Here is a 20,754-nt window from a genome sequence, read left to right on the forward strand (position 1 = left end):
TGCCAATATATAACTCTAGAAAGCATGCCAATTTCAGTTTCAGGAAATACCCAAAAAGCCCACATTCTAAAAGCTACATCAGCATAAATTACAGTATAAAAAATTCCTCGCAATCATTCTGTTTATACCCACTTAGAGCTTACAGTAAAAAATCTACCTCTAAAATGAGAAACTTAAGGCCCAGGCTGCTAGTAGTACCCTAAGATGATTCTTGAACTCTGTCACATGTTTTACCATCTGACTGGAAGTGGTTTATTTCTGAATCATTAAGAGGTTGGGTAACTGGCCTTAATTTAAAAAACAAAAAATAGGCAAATCAGATGGACACTAACTGATGGGTCATCATGTAAGCAGCTAACCTAGCCTAGAGAAGGAAAGGGCATTATGTTGTTTAAAAGTTTTATGCATGAATATGTATGCTTAAAATCTGTCCCCATCTTGATTTCATCTCCAAATTGGAATGAATGGAGCTAATGGTTAGAGATATTAAAGAACTGAGGACAATGGTGGGGGTTTCCTTTATTTCAAAGCTAATGGATAAAAAGAAATAACATTGTAAAAGAAAAACACCGAAAAGCACTCATTTCAAAATTTGGTTTACATTACTCCACTAGACCTCCACTTCCTTCCCTTCTTCTTCCTTCTTCACCCATTCTCTTCCCACCCAGCCTTCCCCACCCTGTCATTTTATTTTAGTCTCTGTGACTTTTGCTCCTTGCTTTTTACTTTAGTTCTAAGCCTGTCATTCTCCCGATACTCTGGAGACTTTGTTGTCCTTATTAAATAATTTGATGGCCTCTGGCTTGTCTGTAAAGCTAGCTAATTTAATTGTTCTCTCTAAAGAAAATATAACTCTAAATAAAATTGTTTTTAGAATGTTTTTCTTCTTATAAAAAGTTCCCACATCCCTATATGCTATCAAAAGCAGAAAAACAGAAGATATTTATGAAAAGCCCACATTGTTAAGGTAACAATACAGTTTTTGAATACACACTTTGGATCCGTGGTTGGTTGAGTATGTGAATACAGAACCCACAGATACACAGAGCTAATATGTATAGAATGACTCCATGTGGGGGATAAATGCAGCTATGTATATGGATAGATATAGACAGATACAGATATAAATACAGACACAGATGCATAGATATAGATATTTGTGAGTGTATGAGCATGGTGAAAAGTATACAGGAAAACACGCCAAACTATTAATATCAGATATCTCTAGACATGTGGAATTGAATGGGTAAGATTAGCAATTTTTGGTACACTCCTGTGTGAATTTTATAATAAATATGCCAAAGTATGTAATGTTTTAAAAACCACTAAAGTAGAAAAGTATGTATAATTAAAATAAGCCATTTCAAGTTTTTGAAACAAAAAGTTTTTAATTGTTAAACATCAACCCTAAGAGTATGTCTCAACTACTAAGCACAGGCTGAATTCTAACTAAATCAAATGAGAAGAATATTATCATACTTTCTAGCATGTGAGAAAACAGCTGAAGATATTTTTAAAAGACTCAAGGTAGAGTCCTCTAGTCATGATCAAAAAGTAAAAATTTATTACAAGTATGTTGGAGCATGCAATATTTTAAAGGATTTTTGTGCTCTTCTTAAGGACATGAAGGCAGTAAATAAGAAACCACCCACATCACTAAGGCAATTAAATTATAAATACATGGGCCTGAGAAGTCAATGAACTGCAAACACAGAAAATTTGAAAGAAAAAAAGATGTAAGGGCACGTTGAAATCAAATTACTTAAAACAGAAAGTAAAAGATAAGGATGACAGAAAATAGTTGATGACTAAATAATAGAGAAAGGCAATTAGAAAGCATCTTGGACTAAATAAAAATGGTAACACAAAATATGAAAATGGTGAGATTCAGCTAAAGTAGTACTTTAACTGTAGGAAAATTTGTAACACTAAATGACTAGAGAAAAGAAGAAAAGTCTCAAAGCAGTGACCTCAGCTTCCACCTTAAAATACTAAAAAAACAAACAAATAAATAAATAAAGCAAATAAAAACCAAGATAAGGAGAAGACTGAAATAATAAAAAAGAAAGTGGATATAAATAAAATAGAAAACAGAAAACAATAAAGAAAAATCAATAAAACCAAAAGCTGGTTTTCACAGAAGTTTTTTTTAAATGATGAACATCTAGCCAGACAGATAAGGGGAAAAAAAAGTAGAAAATATACATTGCCAATATTACTATCAGGAATGGGAGCAGTGATATCACTACAGATTTTCTACAAATATTATAAACAACATTGTGCCAATAAATTCCACAACTTAGATGAAACCAATTCTTTGAAAGACAAAAACTACCAAAGCTCACTCAGTAAAAAAAAAAAAAATAGATAACTTGAATAGGCCTGTGTCTACAACAGAAATTGAATTTGTGGTCAAAAACATTACCACAAAGATAATGCCAGGGCCAGATGGCACCACTGGTAAAGTTAAACCAAACATTAAAGGAAGAAATGACATCAATTGTACAGAAACCCTTTCAAAATATTGATGAAGAGGATATACTTCCCATTCATTTTATAAGGCCAGTGTCGTTCCAACACCAAAGCCACACAAAAACATTGTAAGGAAACTACAGATCAATCTCTCTCATGAACACAGATGCAAAAAATTACTGGTACATCTGCAACAAATTGAATGCAATAATATATAAAGAAGATAGTAAACCATGACAATGTCACACTGATCCCACAAATGCAAGGTTGGCTTAACATTCACAAATGTGTAATTCACCATTTTAAAATACAGTGGTAGGCAGTCTCTAACATGGCTCCCAGTAACACCCACTTCTAAGTATTCACACTCTTATGTAATACCCAGCTCTTGAATGTGGGCTGCATTTGTTGACTTGTATCCCATAAATATAATATGGCAAAAATCATAGGATACTGCTTCTGAGAAAACATTATAAGAACAATGTTTCTTCTATTTTGGTGTTCTCTCTGCCTTGAGTATTCCCTCTTAGATCACCAGACCTGGGGAAAGCCGGCTGCCATGCCATGAGGCAGCCCTGTGGAGAGGCACATGTGCAGAAAGACTAGGGCTTGGAAACAACCTTGTGAGTCAAGTTTTCAGGGCCAACCACAGTTCCAGCTTCCTGTTTGACTGGACTCTCATAACAGACCCTGACCCACCTAAGGATCATCTGCAAGAGACTCATAGGAACTAAGATTTTTTTAAAATGTATGTTGTTTTAAGATGTTAAGTTATGGGATAATTTGTTATAAAGCAATTAATACACAGTTTTTTAAAAATCATATGATCATCTCAATAGACTCAGAAAAAGCATTTGATAAATTCAGCATCCATTCACGATAAAAACTCTCAATCAACTAAAAACAGAGTAAAACTTCCTCAATCTGATAGAGAGCATCTACCAAAAAATTACACATAACATCATACTTAATGCTGAGAAACTACATGCTTTTCACCTAAAAATAGGAAAAATTCAAGGATATCCACTTTCACCACTTTGATTTAACATTGTATTTTAAGTTCTAGAAAATACAATAAAGCAAAAAAAGTCATTTGTTGCCTTCAGGAAACAGAGGAACTCCAATTAGAAATTCTGAGCCTATACAATTTAAGCAAGAGAAACTGTTACAGAATCTACTGCAAGTACAGCTTTCTCTCCATCTTCATGCCTTAATGGCCTTACAATACATACTTTGAGTCAGGTAGCCTCTCATTTAATGGATCTGACTATGGCACACTTGATAATTATAAAAATCAGTGGAAACTATGCACCTGTGAAAAACCAACATCTCCAAAGTATTCTATCATTAAGACAGAAGAGTGGCAGCCTTTCCCTAATTTTTGAGAAAAAAAAATTTAACAAGGTTCTCAACTTAAAATATTTCCCATAAATATTCTTAAACATTTCACGTTTATCATTTTTGCTAACTACTAGCAAATTACCAAATAAAAGTAGAAAACAATCAACTTAGCTGGGCATGGTGACGCACACCTGTAGTCCCAGCCTTTGGGAAGCTGTGGCAGGTGGATCATTTGAGCTCAGGAGTTCGAGACCAACCTGGGTAACATGGAAAAATCCTGTCTCTACAAAACAAATACAAAAATTAGCCAGGTGTGGTGGTGCACACCTGTAGTCCCATCTACTCAGGAGGCTGAGGTGGGCAGATCTCTTGAGCCAGGGAGGGCAAAGCTGCAGTGAGCTGCAGAGTCCGTGCCACTATACTCCATGTACTCCAGCCTGGGCAACATAGTGAGACCCTATCTCAAAAAGGGAAAAGGGAAAAGGGAAAGGGGAAAGGGGGGGCGGGGGAGGGAAAGAGAAAATGGAAAAGGGGGAAGAAGGGTAAGAGGGGAGAAGGGAGAAGAGGGGTAAGAGGGGAGAAGAGGGGACGGTAGGAGAGCTCTTAGAATAAAATTATTTAAGTATCCAGGGTGCATGAAGAGAAAAGCAAGCAGCCTGGGTCTTAGCAATGAAAGAGGGCTCTGGAGGACACAGTACACACTGGCGCTACTCCCCCACGTACAAGTCTTCAGTTGAATGCTTATATTAACTTGTCAGCAATCTGAATAAATGCTTCCCACCCCAAATAGAATCTGTCTTTCTGCCCACAGCAAAATGCTTATGGTCAGTGCAGTAAAAGGTCTTAGTAAAAGATAAAACCTCATATATTAAAAAACTCAAAAGCATGGAATGTCAAATTGGAAAAAAATCACTAAGAACCCAAACCTCAAAAACACAGATTCTTCCAACCACCAAACAGTAGCCCTTTTATCCACTACTAACTTTCATGCGCACCCCTAGTGCCCAGATTTTGGCCTATGTTCCAGTTCTCCATTAAGGAAAGGAAGAAATCTTTGGAAAGTAATAGATTCCAGTTCACAGTGCAGGAAGTGTGAAAGAGCCAGGAAACATCCAGCTGTTACCAGAAAACTAGCATCCTTTCAAAAATGTCAGGGATCGTGCTAGAAGGACAAAGGAATCTGCCTAAAGGAGCTCCCACCAATCAAACTGTGATTATTTATTCGAGCATCAAAAGGAAAAATAAAAGTATGGTTAAATAGAACAAGCTGAGTTGTTGAAAGACCATGAGTTCATTATGATTTCAAAAGAGAAAAGTTACTATACAGGCCAAATGGCAGCTATAATATAAAAGAAGTATGAATATAATACTATACGGTTGATTTTAAGACACAGAACTGTGAGTAAGCCAAGAAGTGCTAGAAAAAAAGTACCAAGGAACTGTATCAAGGACAGGAATGAATGATCAGGGCCTGTGGGGAGGGTCCAAGAAGCATGAGAGTAGAAAGAAAAGCAACACAGCATGTTTCAATGACAGCAGACCAGGTGGGTGGATGTAATGCAACAGGCTAAAGGGCAGATGATGTTGCCTAAGCAACATATTACAAAGTACACATCTGGTGGAAAGAAACAAGATTAAAAAGAAAACCTATGTGAACCAGTGTGGAAAGCATTTTTTTAAGGAAGTTAAATTTTAATAACACATATGAAATTTAACCCTTAAAAAGAAAACTCAGCTTGACTGCCAACCCATGACTCAGATGTGAATCTCCGACTTGAAAAAAGCATCCAGGACCCCAACAGTCAATAACTCAGATCCTGTAACCGTGGCTGTTCTGACAAGGAATTCTTTTACTTGTGGTCCCGTAAAGATTACAAAATCCCAAAAAGACACAAAAAATATTATTACTGAACTCCCTGGAAGAAATCTAAATAAGTAGATCTATAACCCTAGAAAGGTATAAAAAAGAATAGAGAAATAATAATAAGATTGCATAAACCCACACTGTTGATAAGTATAGTAATATATTAATAATTTGCAATAATTACATTTATGTTTGTCTTCTTTGTTTAAAAGTATCTAGAATATGGCAAAATAATCAGTCACACTAAATTAGTATATGACATTAAGGGAATTTAATTAGGTCAGTAATCAATGCTTAAATAGAAACAAATTGGTTTTCAAAATTACATTTCTTCGCTACATATATTCTTAAAGATGTGGGCACTTGGCCAAATACAAAGGCCATGAGCTGTGAACATTCTGGATACAGGAGACCCTCAGACATTCTACACACTGTCCATCAGCTTCACTGTCCTTCACACATGCTTTCTTACTGCCCTCAGCCTGAAAACCTTCCTCACACCAAGCCATGACTTGTCTCCAAAATTGCCTTTGCCTAGATGCACTTGTTGATTAAATCCCACCCACAGACCAATCCTTTATTAAGAATTCACTTCAGTGAATTCAATCTGCTCCAATATTTTGCATACCTTAGACTGTAATTATTCTTCTTGTGATACTTTAATGTTAACAACCTGATTATCTCTTCCACAGGGCAAGGACTGTCTTATATTCATTTTATAGCCCCCTAAAGTACTTTTCCCTTCAAATCTCCTCTTGAAGAGTCCAGTAAAGATTTGTTCATTAACTCGTGGAAAATAAGGAACTTCCACAGGTTAAAAACGGTTTTCTCAAATCATGGGTCCAGAAGAAAATATCTTTAGCACCTCTGCCCAAGGCAAATTCCAGTAGACAGCTATGCTGTCAGTATCGTGTGAAAACAAGACATTCTAATATCAATGAGAACTAAGAATAGTTTTCTCCATGACTGTACTTTTTCATACTACTTGTTCCATTTAGAAACTGAAGTAACAAAAATCACATAAGCAGGGATGTCTCCTGGTATTCGAAAACAGATAAAAAGAAGAAATCATCACAAATACCAAAATAACCTTTTTTTTCCAGTAAATTCAATAGAAGCTAGAATTTCAAACTTGCTTTGAGATGCACTCACACATATGGATATTCATCTGAAGCAATTAATTTGGTCTTCTCATTATTAACAGGAACTTGTTCATTTGCTGGCAAACTCAAAACCGGGTAAAAATTGTTAGAAATTTAAACAGTGTATGAGGCTCCAAAAGTCACAGTTTGACCTACGATTCTAGCTTAGAGCTATCTAAAATCCAGACAACTGTCTACTGAACTCACAGCAGTGGATTTGAAAGAGCACAACTTAATTCGGTTAAGGCTGGCATTCATTTCAAGTGAATTCATTCGGGCTGAAAATTGTCCCTTTGAATCACCCATTTTCTGGTGATCAGCATTTTACTGGGTTCAGAGTGTGATCTTCTCTACTACTTCACTCCACACTCTTAGTTGAAGGCAGACACTGGAAAAGAATTGGTTTAGAAGACTCCAGGTTAACCCACAGCAAATATGTATCATGCATCAGGCTATAGCTAGGTCATGCTCTTTTGATGTTCATGAAAGGAATATCCATCACAGGTCCAATGCAAAACTATGAAATAAGCAAAAATCTTGACAACCTCTTTCATTTGTTTTTTTCCCTCTGTCCAATACCCCAGGAGGGCCTATGGCTTTATCCTACTCAAAATCTGCTCCCAATATAAAAAAATCATCAGTTATTTATAAGTTTTTGAGCACTTAAATCGTAGTACTACCTCTCCCAGAATTATCTGAACTTTAAGCATTACAGAACAAGAAGTTTCCTCCCTTATAAAAGTAATTTCAGCTATTAAGGACAGATGTGCAAGAGTTTTGGGTAGAAGAGAGAGGTAGGAAGAATCAGAATCATTGCCACTAGAATCATAACCAATGATAACTGCCTTCATCTATAACTTAAATCTGTCAAATCTAAAAGTATGCTTTCCTCTCTTTGCTTGCTGTCTTCTCCATTTTCTCCCTAATAGTATGTGTGTGTATGTGTGTATACACAGAGATGGCAGTAAGAGTGGCTACATAGAGCAAAGATATGTATACATATAGAAGGATATATGCAAGAATGTGTTTTTTACTTACAGCTTTGTTTTATAAGAACCAAGATCTTGCCTAAAGTCACCTTCAGAACATTACCTAATATACATGCAAGCATACTGCCCATAGAAGTCAGAACTAAGTGCCTCAAGACAAGCCACTTAAATTCCCCAGATCTCAGTCTTCTCATCTGTAAAATGATACAGATCTGTTTTAGCTCTAATGTTCTACTATGAACTCTAGGCAGCAGTTTGCAGCTGGTAAATAATTTTAGATAGGTCAACCAGTAAAGTCTCACACGTAAATTCACTTCTTTGTGCTTCCTTTGTGTTCCACTTTCCCTTAGAATTTTAGGATTTAGAAAGGACAAAGACAGGTACATACCATGAATACACTTCTCTTAATGTCTCCAGTCTTTTCAGATTTTCCTTAACTCTGACATCCTGGCACTGTTTCTCAGTGGTGGCATCCTGGGCATTTTGGCTGAAAATTATTTGGGTGCAGCATTTGCGCACAGCAGTACACACTGTAGAGCATCTGGCAACCATGGTTCTGTCTACTAAATGCTAGTCCTGCCCTTATATCATTGTCACTGTCACAACCAAAAATGCCCTCACTACCAACTACATCATTTTTAGATTGTACTTCATAATTTGTTACTGAAATATATGTTATCATATATTCTTATATAAGCTACTGTAGAATTTGTTTTCAAGTGTTTGGTTTATTTTGGTGGGGTGGGGGGAGCTCTGTCTTTGCTGAGCACTGTTTCTCACGTGTTTGTATTTCCATGACCAGAGTGTAAACACCTTGAGCAAACAAACCGTATCTTCTATTTTTTTAGTGTTCCCAAAGCACAAAAGACTGGGCATGAAATAGTTCTGTTAATATTTACTCAATGATGGATTGTTTTACTAATTATAAGCTTTCCCCTTTAACTAAAAATAGGCCATTAAAAAAAATTAGTCCTGAGAAACTACATTAAAAACAAGGTACCTTCTGAGTTGAGATATTTTCCAGTCATGAAAACACTTCACCAGATGTTTCCATTCATCAGAATTCAATATCTAACATTGCGATTTAGTTTTAAAATGCTTATTTTCCTACTACATGGTTTCTTTGGCATCTGACCCAATTTCACTTAAATCCTGAATTCATCAGCTAGTGGACACAGCTGAATGGAGGACTCTTGAGGACACCACATTCCTTTATGCTGCTTCAGTGACCTTTATGCTGCTTCAGTGACTGTAGTTTTGTTACATCCCTTACTGGACTTCAATGCTTGCCATTAATAGGCTTGATAACTGTTTTGCTAATCCTATTATGGAATATTAGGTAGTCTTTCCAGAAGCTTAAGCTTTGGTATATGTTGCTAAAATAATTTTATTTAGTCGCTTTCTCTTCTGTGATAATTACACATTTCAGATGAGATACAGTTTTGTTTATAGGCTCATATAGGTAGATGCCTATACTTCCTGACTTCTAGGTTCTTCATTTTGTCCAAATCATAATGATAAATTTAACGTAAGGTTTTAAAGAGCACTCATAGCAAGGACAGAATTACCAGCCCTATTGTTAGTTATCTGTATAAGTTTTTCAGAATGTAGTTAGCTTTGTGGACCAAAATTTCATCTGGAAAAGTTAACCCCTTGTTGCTTGCAGACTGGCAGCACTGGAATCACTGGGATCTCAGACCCACTGCAGTTCTACCAAGTCAGAACCTGAATTTTAACAAGATCCCTGGGTGATCTGTGTGCACCTTGAAGTTTGAGACATGGTGCACTAAACCATGTAATGATATATTCTGCTGTTATGGTCCAATAAGAGATTGTGATTGTGAGAGACGGCAAATTTAGAGGGAAAATTTGTTTCAGTCTCTGTGTACAATGAGTGATAAAAATTTCACTACTCCTTCGGTAACATATGTTACTCAAACTTATTGCAAAAGTTCACGGTAGTTATCAGATAACTCAATATATTTTCAGCTCTGAAATAAAATATGCAATAATATACATCTAATATGTTTATGAATTTAAACAACCATGGGATTGGAATGAATGATGACTAGAGAAGAAAGAATATACATCGGTTATAGCAGCATATATGACATTACTTCCTGCATAGAAATTTGTAGATGTATGTGTCTCTAATATAGGAACACTGTCTTGCTGCTGGCCATCACATCTATAAAAACAATTACTACAAAATTATCCTAAGTAGAATTGAACTCAGAATCTTGCTTTGCTTACTACTTACTAGGGTTTATTTGGTAGCTTTGGAGGAAAAACTTAGAAGGAAGTCACCTCAGGATCTAGAAAAGAAATTTGAAAAGGAACTTAAATTTGTGAAGTGTACCATGTATCCTAAAACAGGTCCTCCTTTGGTGTGGGTGTGAGGGGGAGTCTTTAGCCCAAATGGCATAACTGAACATTTCCCACTCCAGTTAAATCCTACTCTGATTATGTGGAAAGCCAGATAAGATGTCTTTCAGACACTGTTTCCACTAAAAACATTAAATATCCCAAAAAGGTCAACAAGAGAAAGAAGAAGGTATATACATTTTCTGACTTGCAGTTGACATCCACAATTACAAGCTGGTTAAAATGCCATCATGGAAAAAAGAGTCAGGAGTGCAGAATTCATATCATATGACCAAATGATATGTGTTAAGAGGTGAAATATTAAAATTGATATCTATATTCCCCCCACCCCTCAACAAAACATTTATAGCCAAAGGGCTCAGAAATGGGACACAAGAGATGAGAAGCTCCAAGCACAGCAAGCGGGTGACTTTGTTTTGAGATTCTACAAAGCACAGCGTTTTCCAATCTACAAAATTCCCATAGCTGCACTGGGGAAATGGAATACCTATTCTCTACAAAATAGAAAAATCAAGCTACACAAAGTGGCTCACACTGCATGGCTAATTAGTTTCTTCATCAAGACACTATTCCCTTAAAGCTCTTATTCTAGGAAAAAAAAAAAAAGGTCTATTCCTGCAAATAAAAACTTTTTCTCCCTCTCCCACAGGATTTACAGGTTTAAATATAGCTTTTCTTTTTTAGGTTTTGCCTTGGGTTCTACCTGAGAAGGGGAAAACAGAGTGCATTTCCAAAGGACTCCACAACATACAGCAGTATGAACTAAGCTGGCGAAGGGGACTGACTGTTAACTACACTGATTTAAAAACTAAAAATGTCTACCATGTCAGAAGCACTAACCACTAATAAACAGAAGAGGCTGATCTCAGATTCATAGACTTGAAATCAATAATATGGTCCAGGACGCTTTCTACCTATACACACATATGCGTAATGTTTGAGGGGTATTTTTAAACATCACAGGGACTGCAGAAGCTCACTTGTCTCAAAGGCCGTGCAAAAGACAGTCTCAAGCGCCTTCTGAATTCTGTTTGGTTTCACTTTTGAGTTTCACTAAACCATCCCTGGCTTCTTTGTACTAAACCAGGCCAGTTCTTCCTTCATGTCTATACCTTTCAAATATCTGTATCTCACTATTCTGTCCCTCATGTAAGATACAGCATCCAGAAGGTGCAATAACATTAAAACATGAAAACTGAAGAGAAAACACTACTGGAGATATGACTGATCCTTTAGGATCTGAATTCTTTCCCCCAGTAACCATATGAACAGCATTTAAAAATAAAGATTATAAATATTTTTAAATTCCTTCCCTAAAGGAGAAATAAAATTGTGTACTATCTTCTTACTCTGAAACAGATGGCTATATAAATACAACATACATCTCCAAATCTACAATAGTCATCTTTTTAATAAAATGTAAATGTATTATTAGTGCTTGGGTAATAATTAAGTGGCTGATGTCAAGAGTGATGTTATAAAGTTTAAAAGTTTAATGTTTTTCTTCTTATAAAATAAATCTAGATGCAAACTCCATCAAAGAGTTCAGGAAAATATAGGGCATCACTCAATATAGAATTGACTTTTGAAGCTCTTAACATTTTCAGAGAATCATATATGGGTCACTAACCACACAGAGCTTATGAAGAGAAACACTGGGAACAATGAACCTTTGAGGAGAAAATGGAATTATCTTTCAATGTTGCTTTAACAATTGATTCATCTATTATAAAGAGCCAAAATTTCAGCAATAATAAATTTGACAGTAATCCATTAATAACACTCCTAACTGATTTCATGAAGACCAGTTCTGTAAACCTTTCCTGTAGCTGAGAAAAGTCAATACCAAATCCTGCCTGAGAGATGCAAGGTGAACAGAGCAAAGCAGTGGGATACACACATCCTGCTGTTTGTCTGTCACCTGAAAACAAACCCCAGTGCTTCCAGAAGTGTTTCACTGTCAACTTTGTATTTTTAGCAAGATTTCATTTACCTGAGGAAGTATATCAACTGGGCCAAAAAGTTAAGTCTAAAGAACATTTACCCTTCCAAAGTCTGCCAGATGATAAATAGGATATTGGAGCTTTCTATTACATCCTCCTTTTACCCACTCAGACTCAATAACACTAAGAAATAATTACATATGCTCTATAGTCAAACTACAGAAGGATCTTGGGCAAGATATAATGCAGCTGATAGAAAAGAGATGGAAATCAAGGATTTCTAGATGAGATGACAATGATGATGATGGCTAACTTTTGTTGAGCTCTTATTATATAAATTACTATAAAAATGCTTTAAAAATAGCTTCCCAATTAATCTCTACAACAACCTCATAAGAAAGGTGACTGGTATTATCTCAGTTTTGCAGATGGTTACATTGAGGCACACATGAATTAAGTAACATGTCCAAGGCCACACAGAAAATAAACACAGGAGATGGGATTGATTACAGGACTCTGAATACAAAGCTCAAGCTCTTGACCACTGTATTGTCTTTCGTACATGTCCCCTGGGACTTACATCCTGAGAGAAGTTAACAAAAAACAACTTTATCTATAATTCTCTCCATTTCTCTCCATTCTCTCTTATCTCTCCTGATGAAAAGAAAAAAAAAAAGTACTTCCAAAGCTGTGCAAAATAACTGCTCACTGGTTTAAGGTTTTCTGGCCCATCTTCCCTCTCTCCCCACAAACCTATCACTCAAATTTAACATGCATTTGATTAATCTGATTCTGAATTAGTCTTATAATAAGAGTCAGGCCAGAACAGAAAAACAGTTAGGGGGACAGAAAAACAGTTAGGGGGACAGAAAGCAAGACCCATTAAGAAGGAGCAGGCTTAGTCAGGAAGACTCAGGTATTGGATATTGCTATGTTGAATCTTCCTCTTCTATAAATGGTTGGGTCCCCTGGATAGTGAGTTAAAAGCATGGATATAAACTGCTGACTGACTCAGTGTAAGAACTGTCAAAATTGTCGATAGAAAATAAATGAACAGCATTGAGGCCTTAACTTGGCTTTCTAAAATGGGTCCCCTCAGAAAAACCACCTGGATTTATGGAAGCAGTATCAGGAAGAAATCTGAGAAACAGAAAGCTGTATTGATGAAGCTAGGCTTACCTCATCCAACAGAAAACTTCTTAATACGGCATCAAATTTACACCCTCTACTATTTCTGCCAAACTCAGAGGATACTCGGGGTTTTCTGGTTGTTTCCACTGAAAACAGGGGTGGGGAGTGAAAGAAGGCCTACAGCGGGCAGGAGGAGACTGAGTTTCCCTCTCACGTTGGCTAATGAATGATAATGAACCAATTAAATAACACAATTTCTAAAGTACCTGCCAGCTCTAAGAGTCTCTGACTCTGTAAGAAGACCTCAACATGATCAGTCTTTGCTTATGGAGTAAAATAGAGAAAGGAGATGCAAGTACAGTGGGTGAAATTCAAATGTTAATAATGACAAAAGCCATGGCCCAGCTTCCAATTATTTCAGCTGATTGCTGCTATCAGCAAAGAATTGATGTGAAAATCTTAGCATCTCAATTATAATACATCCATAGATAAATATATGAAAATAATATATAATATAATATATCCATAACTCTTTCTCTCAGTGCATTTCTATTCCTTATTCCTTGCCCTTTCCCATAGGCTATTTTAGTATATCTAAAGTATCTATTATGATGTCCATACAGGAACTTGATTCATGTCACCATATGAGGAAAAACTGCTGTCGATCCCATATAAAAATCAAGGAATGCATTAAGAAGGAATGAAATTCTGATACATGATACAACATGGATGAACCTTGAAAACATGCTAAAACACGGCAGAGACAAAAGAAAAAATACATATGATTCAATTTAATATACTATGAGGTACCTAGAATGCCAAACTCACAGACACAGAAAGTAGAATAAGATTACCAGGGGCAGGGGGAAGGGGAATGGGGAGTTACTATTTAATGAGAGCAGGGTAGGGATTCTGTTTGGGTTGATGAAAAAGTTCTGGAAATGGATAGTGGTGATGGTTGAAAACACTGTGAATATATTTAATGCCACTGAATTATAAACTTAAAATGGTAATAATGTCAAGATTTGTGTTATATATATTTTACCACAATAAAAAATATCAAAGCATACAGTATCTCCTTCATAACTACCAAAATGAAAAAAAAAAAAAAACTTTCCACATATTTTCTCTTTGAAATATTTTTAAAAGTAGACTGTAGCTGGGTGCAGTCACTAATGCCTGTAATCCCAGTACTTTGGAAGGCCAAAGCAGTAGGGTCACATGAGTCCAGGAGCTCAAGACAAACCTGGCCAACATAGTGAGATCCTCGGCTCAATTGAAAAAAAAAAAAAAGTAGTAGACTATAAGTTCCATAAGAACCAGGACCAGATTTGTTTTACTCACCACTATTACACAACAGACTCCATAAATGTTTAACAAAAAAATGCTTTTTTAAAAGGAGAGGATTAAAAAGCACCAAACTGACTATCCATGAGAAAGTATAATGGGGCATATTCCAGGGGAAAATACCAACACAACTATATCTAAGCTTCTTCAGGAAAATGTACTGTTTCATCCATACTTCCTTTATAGCAGGTCTTACAATGTTTTACACATAGTAGGTGGCTAATCAATATTTGCAGAATGAGAGAAATATCATATCGTATGATTGTAAAATCAGTCACATTATTGCTCTTTTTAAAAATCACAATTCCTTCTGTCACATGATGAAAAAAAAAATCCTCACAACTCACACAAAGTAAAGGTAAAAATATAAATAGCTAAAATACATTATTCTCAGAAAAAGAAACAGTAAACACAGGGCGCAACATCTTCTAAACAGAAAAAAAAAGTTTAAAAAAAAAGAGAGGTAAATTTGATCCATCTTTGGAAGAAAATCCAAATATTCACTCCCAATAATCAATGTCCAACCTCAACAGTAAATAGTTGAGTGAATACAGAAGCACTGCACCATTAAAGAAATTTACTCGTAGTGAACCACAGCAGTTACCAATATTTCTCTCAATTAGCCTATCAACTAATCAGGTGATCTTTCTTAAATTTACTTATGTCACAAAATTATACAGAACTGGCTACATGCCAGTTCTGTATAATAGCCAACATGCAAGTTACTGATGATTTTCTTAACATTCACCATCTACACATTTACATTTTACATAAAGTACTAAGTTAATTAAACTATACACAAGTGGAATATTTTTAAAGCAAAAAATCAAATGCTCACATCCTTAACATTCAGCACCTATATAATAATAGGTGGATCCATATAAAGTCACTAGGACTAAGTAATGTTATTAGTCTCACTTTGAACACTATTAAAACATGTCCTTCAAGTTCAAACCCCCGCCACATCAGATATGTCAACTGTGTGACAATTAACAAAGGAAACAAAAATTCAGTCTCTGAAGACGTCAAGGTTTACATTCCTCTCTCTCAATTTTATCTGCTTTACAAGCAGGTAAGCCTCATTGGAGTAGGCTGTCTGCTACCACGGTCCTTCATGAATGCAGGGGTTCTCCATTAGCATCCAAAATGCTAATAGTCTACTATTAGAGCCGGCACTTCAAGCAGAACTGCACGAAGAATTATCACTTCTGTACATAAAAGCATAACCACTACAGGTGTAATGATGCAAAATACCAGCACACTGACCTCTGCTCAGCAGTACACACTTAAAGCAGGTGTATTTCTGTGATCCAAAAGGGAAGGAAGTAGGATGAGCAGGGAGGAAGCCCCAGGTCCCTAATATATTAGAGATATTTATTTCTACTCAGATCCAATCCAGCTAAATTCATGGACATCAGTTTACTCAAATGGAAAAAGTAGTCTCTCGTCCTTCACTTGCTTGACTCAGAGGGCATTCAGCCAAGCACAGCCAGGCAAAAACAATCTGTAAGATCTCGTTCAGCTATAATAAATAAAGACTAGTTTCAGAAGGAATAAGACTCAGATATGGCAAAGAAGCAGTCGTTAAACCTTTTCCCCATCTTATCACTGCTACTGGTGTTTACAAACTACGAGCAGTAGCCTTGGGAGCCTCAAAAGACTCTCCCATGAGTAACCTCCAGTCAGTCCCTAATTTAAACACCCCCTTTATCAATCTGTGATGTTTCTGGCAGTTAAATAGAAGGAAGTGAGTAAAATGACATGCATAAAATGAATCCTTTTTAAGTTGTAAATGAGTGAGTCAGGATTCAGACTTGCCGAGATGCTCCAAATTAAAACCCCTGCTGTAATTTTAAGCATGCTCTGTCTTACCGTTTTGTTGTTGTCTCCCTCAGACTTGATTCACCTGGAACTCTTTAACATGTCTCTAGCAATGTGTTTGCACCAGGCCAGGCTCATACAGCAACTGAATTCACATCTTTCTGCACTAGCAAGCTGAAATGGTACGGCCGTACTACAACCAAGAGAGGGGGATGCATAAGCAAGCAAAAAAAAAAAAAAAAGAAAGAAAAAAACCAGAAATCTCCTCAGAGAAGCTAATCTCAGTGGAATAAGACCAAAAACTGTTGAGAAGAACTCAAAGGACATGCTAACATTCAGTATCAATAGCTTTAACGGCTCAATTATTTTCTCCAAAAAATCTAATTTTTTTTTTGCAAACACGATGGACTTGCCTGTGGAGTTCCCAGGAAGGCAGAGTAACCGGGCTCTGCAGCAGCACTGCAGCCAAAGTAACCGTGCATATGCTGTCCAGGCAATTCACAACACACTGTCTTTTCAGAAAGATATTGATTTGCAATGCAGGGCTGCTTCAAAAGAATACAGAACGGGAGCCAAACAGCTAATGGTGATTGCATAGGAGGAAAAACATTTAATCAAGGGGATGCACCTCATCATGCTCAATTCAATTTTTTAAGAGCACTGGAGAAAGCCAGTAAGTGTCCTGAGTGACAACCCCATTAAATAATAATCTGGGATCCTATAGAAGGCCAAGTTTCAGCCACCATCATGCATGCTGCAAAAGCTGCTAAAATGGTGTCTACGTGTATATATTTGTCATATGCAAATGGAGCATGATGAGAACTCTAAAATAACCATGCACCAAATACATGGTTAAAAAAAAATGCACAGGTGCAGCATACACAGAACCAAAGTAAAAGAATGCATAGTTACGAGCTTGCAGAATTTTTGGTGGACTTAGAGCTCATACCACTCTGAAAAATAAAATACCAAAACAAGCCAGATCTCACAATCCTTAGGCAAATTGTGCCAAGTCATGCCACAAGGTGCTAGGCGGCAAAGGAAGGATGCGAGACTGCTACTCTCATAGCGACCCCTACAGGAGAGTGGTTGATCCATTCTTTTTTAAAGGAGTTCCTGTCCTCGGTACACAGAATCACGAAAGGACACAAATTAGATTAAGATACAACAATACAACTGAGAAATACCTTAGGCAAGAAATAAAAAAGGCATGAAATCTAACCTTGTAAATATTCACTTATTTTAAAAATTAAAGTACAAGAGGAGGTAACTACTGTGTCAGTGATAAGTGGTCGATATTCCCAAAGCTCCCCAAACTAGGGTATACAATGATGATGAGAAACCTCAGGCAAAGTGTTTTCCCTTCACATCCTAATTGGTTTAAATGAATCATCTCTTCTTTCTCCCACTTGCAAACCATCTTCACCTTCATCATTTTGAATGACACTGTGAAGATATTCAACTTTGTTTTCTTGCAACACAAAAGCTCATGTAAAATCTTTTTAAAAAGTTATTGTTCAAATACAAATATTACATACTTTCATCTTCAACAAAGCCAAAAGAGAAAGCTATCTCCTTAATATCTGAAAACTACTGAATTACATGAGCATCATTTCTGCAGAACAGACTTCAACAGGTCTTTCAAGAACCTGAGGTTTTTTTGTGATTGGTTATCCCTCCAGCCCACAAAGACACCTTTTCCAGAACCAACAGCACTTCTTATTTGAGTCATTCAAGATTTAATCATACGCCACCTCATAAAACTCTCTTGTACTGTTGGCATTTTCCCCATTTTAAGGCCCTTGATAAATCACACCAATTGCATTTTTCAAAATTTACTTAAATACCACATAATACAATGCTAGGCATCTAGCAAATATTAAATTAACATTAAAAAAATTAAGGAATTTCCCAACTCCATATTTTAGGGCTAAAAGTTCTTCTTAGGCAATCCCCTTTCCCCTATTATTCGTACAATGTTTGTGTTCACTAAGATATCTTGTATAAAAACCAACAAACACAGTAACATTTCTCCTTTAATCTTTCATCTATTCATTCAGCAAACGTGCTCATTTGCCCAGCAATGTGAAGAGCCATGTTCTCTGCATTCAATGAATGCCTTAAAGTGATTAGAAATAAAGCAAGTGATTATAATACACTGAAATGAGTATTTTGGGAATGCTCTAGTCAGTATAAATAATATTCCTTAGGTGGCTCAAAAAAGACTTCACAGAGGAGGTAATGTAAAGCTGAAGCTTCCAGTACTACCCAGGAGAAGAAGGACATTTGGGGACTAGCATGAAGCCTGAAACTGGAAGCTGTATGAGGAAATAACCAAGCCATACTCACAGTGGTCACCACTGTGAAGGCTCAGAAGAAAGGTGGCTCAATGCCAGGGCAGAAACGGCCCTGTAAGCCATGCTAAAGAGCTGGGAATTTTATCCTACAGGAAGTTGCCATTTAATCCAATAGAAAAGCCCTACAGGACTAGAGGCAGAACAGTGGCTGGATGAGATTTTTCATTTTACGACAGGGTAATGGTGTAGAAATGGATTGGAGAGGTGAAGGAAGGGAAGTGGGGAGGCCACTTGGGAAGCTAAGCTAGTGTTTCAGACAAGGCCCTGAACTAAAGCCATGAAAACGTGGGTGGAAAAACAACAGAGGTAAGAGGCATTCACCATGAGTTACCTGCTGAGTGACTGGACATGAAGTCTAATGGAAAGGGAAAATCTATACTGAATTCTCTAGTATATCTAGGTAAAAGGCTGGTTCATAAAGTAAACGAGTGAACACAGGAAGAATACAAGCTTGAGGAAAAGAGGAAACTATCATAAATTCAATTTTTTACACATTGAGTTTTAGGTATCTCTGAACATCCAAGTGGACATGTTGCATAGGCAGCTGTCTAAGGGTCTGGAGCTCAGATGATAGATCAAAAGTTTGCTTATATGCCTAGGTCAGGGTTTCCTAGAAACAGAGCTGGGCCCGGATCTTATAATTTATTGGGGGCGTGCTCTCAGTGAAAAGAAATGAGGAGGCAGGACAGGGAGGGGAAAAGCCAAGGAAGAATGTGGCCTCAGACAAAAACTACACCCAGCATTAGTCTCCTCTGAAGCAAAAGGGCCAGGCTTTTGTATCCCTGGGCTGATCAGTCACTGACTGAGACCTGGATGGGAAGGACTTCTGTTCACCCTAGGCACCCACTGACCAAGGGGATCTGAGCACAGCACCCATCCAACTATGGTTCAGTCACAATGGACAATTTTTCTTTTCCTCAAAGCTGGTTCCTCAGGAATGTTTCTGTTTACTGTTCTCTCTGCCTAGAATGTTCTTCCCAGATAACCCCTTGGCTGACTTGTTCCCATTACTCAGTTGGACCTCAGGTATTGCCTCTTCAGAGTCCTTCTCTGGCTTTCCTCTGCTGTTGCTCCTCCCTCCCCTATCACATTACACTGTTTTTGTTCATTAATTTACTTTGTTTGTCTTCCTTCCCCACTAGAATGTAAACTGCTCAAGAGCATGGACTTCTCATTTGTTCTCCTGTTTCCCCAGCCCCTAGGACAGCACTCAGTACTTGCTGAATAAATAAATAGTAAGAAGAGTTGCTGATGACAGAAGTTCAAACAAATTCTGTGGACATATGTAGAGTGGAAATGGATGGGGAGCTTCAGGAATGGGTAGGGGAAAATAATAGCGTCAACAAGCATGTAGACAACAAGTCTGACTATAAAGCAGAAGTAAACAGAGCAGCAAGAGGGCAAAGCTGCAGGAAATTAATCATTATGTCATACAGGATTCACAATCTATGGTGTTAAGAATATCTTTATTAGAGGCCATTGAGATGTGTCTGAAACTATACCATAAAAGAACAACAGTAGAGGTTAAAATAAAAATTACAGCTTCAAAGAGAAGAGACAAAAAGGCTTGTAAAGACAATCTCAGTGGACAGAGAGAAAAACAAAACTAACATCTACTAGGTCGTTTTTGTGAGTAAACAAAAATTGATCCCTTGAAATGCCTGCCTTTATATGAGACTTTTTTAAATTCTAAAAAGTAGTATGCACTTCCCTGACTTTTAAAACAGATTATAATAAACACAATCTAATCTTCAACTGATGATGGGGCCAATTATAAACATCAGCGGCAGCCCTCAGGGTTTAACAGTGGGTATACAGGGCCAACTGGCTCCTAATCGCAATAATCTGACATCTAAGTGTTCTTCTGCTTCATTTTTATGATTCATTCTGTTTTTACCATCAAAATCGCCTTATTATGGCCCTACATGTGCCTCCTCCTTCTAATATCACCACACTCTCCTC

The 20,754-nt window shown here is 36.9% G+C and overlaps 1 protein-coding gene across 11 annotated transcripts in view; it reads right to left on the bottom strand.

The window, feature by feature from the left end:
• The window catches only part of CDK14 (cyclin dependent kinase 14), a 592,876-nt gene that overhangs the window by 464,749 nt on the left and 107,373 nt on the right, over positions 1 to 20,754 (bottom strand). The window contains 1 exon segment of one of the 11 annotated variants that reach the window (NM_001133044.1): positions 16,487 to 16,627. The exons of 7 other annotated variants lie outside the window; for them this stretch is intronic. The gene's annotated coding sequence lies outside the window, so the exon portion shown is untranslated. 11 annotated transcript variants of the gene reach the window in all.

This window comes from Pongo abelii, chromosome 6 (assembly GCF_028885655.2).
Source record: "Pongo abelii isolate AG06213 chromosome 6, NHGRI_mPonAbe1-v2.0_pri, whole genome shotgun sequence".
Classification (NCBI taxonomy): Eukaryota; Metazoa; Chordata; class Mammalia; order Primates; family Hominidae; genus Pongo; species Pongo abelii.